The 5,251-nt window shown below is 47.5% G+C and overlaps 1 non-coding gene across 1 annotated transcript; it reads left to right on the plus strand.

Annotated features, from left to right (window-relative positions):
- Positions 1-703: 703 nt before the first annotated feature.
- LOC131820191 (U6 spliceosomal RNA) lies at positions 704-810 on the plus strand. Its single transcript, XR_009349510.1, has one exon. It is a non-coding gene; the product is annotated as a U6 spliceosomal RNA (small nuclear RNA).
- Positions 811-5,251: the final 4,441 nt, after the last annotated feature.

A 5,251-nucleotide genomic window follows, 5' to 3' on the forward strand; every position in this document is an offset into this window, starting at 1 on the left:
AGGATTTATTTCTGGACTCTCAATTCTGTTCTACTTGTTTATGGGTCTTTTTTTATGCCAGTATACTTTATTGTTTTGAGCATGAGGGCTTTGTAGTATAGTTTCAAATCAAGAAGTGTAATTTCTCTTCTTCATTCTTTCTCAGAACTGCTTTGATTATTTGTCGTCTTTTATGGTCTCATATAAATTTTAGGATTCTTTACTTACTTATGTAAAAAATTATATGGATTTTTTTAAAGATTTTTAATTTATTTATTTGACAGAGAGAGATGACAAGCAGGCAGAGAGGCAGGCAGAGAGAGAAGAGGAAGCAGGCTTCCTGCTGAGCAGAGAGTCTGATGCGGGGCTCGATCCCAGGACCCTGGGATCATGACCTGAGCCGAAAGCAGCGGCTTAACCCACTGAGCCACACAGGCGCCCCTAACATTGGATTTTTGATAGGAATTGGATTTACAGATGGTTTTCGGTAGTATGGACATTTTAACAATGTTAATTCTTGCCATTCATAAATATGAGCTATCTTTCCGTTTGTGTCTCCTTCAATTTCTTTATCAATGTCATAGTTTATGGAGTACAGATCTTTCATCTTCTTAGTTAAATCTATTCCTAAGTATTTTATTATTTTTGATGCTATTGTGAATTAGATTGTTTTCTTTATTTTTTCAGATAGTTCATCATTAGAGTGTTAAAATGCTCCTGTCTTGTGCTTACTTTGGCAGCACATATACTAAAATTGGAATGATGCAGAGAAGATTAGCGTGATCACTAAACAAGGATGACATGAAAAACTGGGAAGCATTCCATATTAAAAAGAAATGAAACAAAACAAAATTCTTGTCTGTTATATATTGATCTTGTATTTGGCAGCTTTACTAAATTTGTTTATTCAAAATTTTTTGTGAAGTTTTTAGGATTTTTTAACATGTAAGTTCATGTTATCCAAAAAAATAAAATTTTACTTCTTCCTTTTTTTTTTTTTGGAGTCTCTTATTTCCTTGTGTTCCTTGTTTCTCTGGCTAGGACATCCAGTAGTATGTCAAATGAGAGTAGTGAAAGTGGATACACTTGTCTTTTTTCTGATCGTTAAGGGGAAAACTTTCAAACTTTTTTGATTGAATATGAGATTAGCTCTGGGCTTGCAATATGTGTTTTCTCTTTAATGGATTTTTAAAATTATTTTTTAAATTTTTTTATAAACATATAATGTGTTTTTATCCCTAGGGGTACAGGTATGTGAATCACCAGGTTCACACATTTCATAGCACTCACCATCACTCACCATAGCACTTGCCCTCCCCAATGTCCATACCCCCACCATCCTCTCCCAACACACCTCCCCCCAGCAACCCTCAGTCTGTCTTGTGAGATTCAGTCTTTTATGGTTTGTCTCCCTCCCAATCCCATCTTCTATTTTTCTTTTCGTACGCCCGAAACCGCCTATGTTGCATCTCTACTTCATCATATCAGGGAAATCATAGGATAGTTGTCTTTCTCAGATCGATTTATTTCGCCAAGCATAATACCCTCTAGTTCCATCCACGTCATCACAAATAGCAGGATTTCATTTCTTTTGATGGCTGCATAGTATTCCATTGTACATATATACCACATCTTATTTATTGATTCATCTGTTGAAGGACATTTAGGTTCTTTCCATAGTTTAACTATTGTGGACATTGCTGCTATAAACATTTGGGTGCATGTGCCCCTTCAGAATGCCACGTTTGTATCTTTAGGGTATATACTCAGTACTACAATCACTGGGTCATAGGGTAGTTCTATTTTCTGCTTTTTGAGGCACCTCCACGCTGTTTTCCAGAGTGGTTGCACCAGCTTGCATTCCCGCGTACAGTGTAGGAGGGTTGCCCTTTCTCCACATCCTCGCCAGCATCTGTCATTGACTGACTTGTTCATTTTAGCCATTCTGAAAGGTGTGAGGTGGTATCTCATTCTGGTTTTGATTTGTATTTCCCTGATGCCGAGTAATGTGGAGCATTTTTTCATGTGTCTGTTGGCCATTTAGATGTATTCTTTGCAGAAATGTCTGTTCATGTGCTCTGCCCATTTCTTCATTGGGTTATTTGTTCTTAGGGTGTTGAGTTTGATAAGCTCTTTATAAATTTTGGATACTGGCCCTTTATCTGGTATGTTATTTGCAAATATCTTCACCCAGATAACTTCTGACAGTCATCTTTTGGCTTTGTTAACTGTTTCCTTTGCTGGGCAAAAGCTTTTTGATCTGATGAAATCCCAATAGTTCATTCTTGCCCTTGCTTCCCTTGCCTTTGGTGATGTTCCTAGGAAGAAGTTGCTGCTGCTGAGGTCAAAGAGGTTGCTACCTGCTCTCTCCTCAAGGATTTTGATGGATTCTTTCTCACATTATACTTCTTCATCCATTTCCAGTCTATTTTCATGTATGGTGTAAGGAAATGATTCAATGTCATTTTTCTGCATGTGGCTGTTCAATTTTCCCGACTCTAAGGCCAGCGGCACCTTCTCTTCCCGGGGGTGGCGTGCTGTACCTTCCCACACTTGCTCCTGGGTACCGCGGTGACACAAGTGTGCGACCACGCTTCTCTCTCAAGTAGAGGGGATGCTAGGGCAAAGAGAATTTCGCTCCATGCGGGTATCTTCCAACCTGCTGTGGAGACTAGAACAGGCAAGCAGCAGCATCCCCAAACCCAACCCTGATTTCCCAACAAAAGATGTACTTTCCCAGGGGAGATGCCCAGGCAAAGAGGCTATCGCTGTATGCGGGTTTCTCCCACCCAGAGACTGGGCTCGGGCAAGCAGCAGCAGCCCGCAGAACATTTCTCAGGGAATGCGGTGCTTTCGCAGAGGCTTTGGCTTGGAGCGTACAGCACTTCGCCGCTGCTTCCTCAACAAGGCTTCATTCGCATCAGGGAAGAAGAGCTGTGGGAGAGCTGGTGCCTCCTGGCCTTGCTTTCCGGGATCCATGTTCCCATCCTGGGTTCACCCTGTCAGGCCGAACTAAGCAGACAAAGCCAGAACCGTGCAGTAGCGTACGTAGCCTAGGATGGCACTCTATGCACACTACCATCTCGCGGTGTAGGCATCGCTTGGCCTTTTACTCAGGCGCTCAGGAGGACTCGCGGACTAGGCCAGCGCTTTCCCCACTGGAAAGGAAGGTGACAGGATCCCTGCACACTGCCCTGTGCACTGAACAGGGAGCTTTGCGGAACTTTCCCCTCTCCTTCCCCTTAAACCCCGTGCCTCCTCCAAGCTTCCACATCCTGGAGGAAGACGGCACCTGATGGCCAGTTCTTTCTGGGAGTTGTTTCTCGAGCTCAGGGTAGGCGCCTGGTGGCAAGCCCATGACTCCCCCACGGACAAGTGGCCAAAGAGCTGCTGTTTCCTTGAGCCCAAAGGCTTTCTGCCCAGACTCCTTCCTCAGAGTCGAGCCCTTTCCCCTGCCCTAATCTTCCCCTCGTGTCTCCTTAGCAGCCAGGCTTCCATCGCTCTGCAGTGACAGACTTGTCCTTTTCCTTAAGGCTCTTTCCACAGGCATCAACGCGCTTCTCTCTCAGGTAGAGGGGATGCCCAGGCCAAGAGGATTTCGCTCCATGCGGGTTTATGACACCGTGCTGTGGAGACTAGCTCCGGCAAGCAGCAGGCAGCATCCCACAGACCCGACTCTGATTTCCCAAAGAATGCTGTGCTTTCCCACAGGGTATGCCCCGGCAAAAGGCTTTTCCTCTATGCGGGTTTCTCCCATCGTTCTGCGAATACTAGGCTAAGGCAAGCAACAAAAGCAGCCCACAGAACCGACTCGGATTTACCAGTGTCTGCTATGCTTTCACAGAGGTTTTCAGGTTGGCGCAAACCGCACTTCGCTGCTGCTTCCTCAGCAAGGCTTTGTCGTTGGCTCTGTCGAGACAGGGTAGAAGTGCCGCGGGAAAGCTCGTGCCTTTTGGGCCTTGCTTTCCCGAGCTCTAAGTTCGCGCCCGGGGTTCACCTTGCTAAGCCGAACTAAGCAGACACAGTCACAACCCTGCAGCAGCGTGCGTGGCCTAGCATGGCACTCTAGGCCTATTACCATCTCCTGGTGTATGTAAGGCTTTGCCTTTTGCTCAGGCGCTCAGGCAGACTCGGTGTCTAGGCCAGTGCCTTCACCACAGGAGAGAGGAGCCGTCAGGATATGTGCACACGGCCCGTGGACTGGGTTTGGGAACTGTGGGGGACTGTATCCACTCCTTCCCCGGCACACCCCTTGACACCCACAACGCTGCCACATCTTGGTGGAAGACGGCATCTTACTGCCCGTTTCTCCATGGGATTGTTTCTGCGAGTTCCAGGTATGGCACCTGGGGTCAAGCCCGTCTGCCCTTGGGACAGGTGGCCAAGGAGATGCTGTCCCCTTGGGACCAGAGGCACAGGACAGGCCTGCCTTCTGCACTGACTCCTTCATCAGAGTGGAGCATGCGTACCTGTCCTAGTCGTCCCCTCATGTCTCCTTAGCAGCCAGGCTTCAATCACTCCGCAAAGGGAGCGGGTGACACTTGTCTTAGCACGTGGAGGAGGCACGGGGTTTAAGGGGAAGGAGTAGGGACAGTCCCCCAAAGCTCCATAATCTGTGCACGGGCCGTGTGCAGGTATCCTGTCGCCTCCTCTCTCCTGTGGGGAAGGCACTGGCCTAGCCGAGTCTGCCGGAGTGCCACAGCAAAAAGCAAAGCTTAACCTAACCCAGAGATGGTAATAGGCATAGAGTGCCATGCTAAGCCAAGCTCGCTGCTGCAGGGTTGTGACTTTGCTTAGTTCAGCATAGCAAGGTGAATCCCGGGCGTAAACTTGGAGCCCGGAAATCAAATCCCAAGTGGCACCAGCTCTTCCTCAGCTCTTCTTTCCTGCCGCGCAGAGTAAACACCCAATGCCTTTCTGAGGAAGCAGCAACGAAGTTCGGATCGTGCCAAGCCGAAAACCTCTTCGAAAGCATAGCAGTCGCTGGGAAATCAGTCGGTTCTGAGGGCTGCTGTTGCTGCTTGCCTTAGCCTAGTATTCGCAGCAGGATCGGAGAAACCCGCATAGAGCGAAAGCCTCTTTGCCCTGGCATCCCCTCTGGGAAAGCACAGCATTCTTTGGGAACTCAGAGTCCAGTCTGAGCGCTGCTACTGTTTCCCAGGGCTGGTCTGGCCAGACTGAGATTCCGCCTGAGCGCCAGAGTAAAAGCCCAAGCGATGCCTACACTGGGAATGGTAGTGTGCATAGAGTGCCATCCTAGGCTATGCACGCT

Source organism: Mustela lutreola, chromosome 17, assembly GCF_030435805.1.
Source record: "Mustela lutreola isolate mMusLut2 chromosome 17, mMusLut2.pri, whole genome shotgun sequence".
NCBI classification, from domain to species: Eukaryota; Metazoa; Chordata; class Mammalia; order Carnivora; family Mustelidae; genus Mustela; species Mustela lutreola.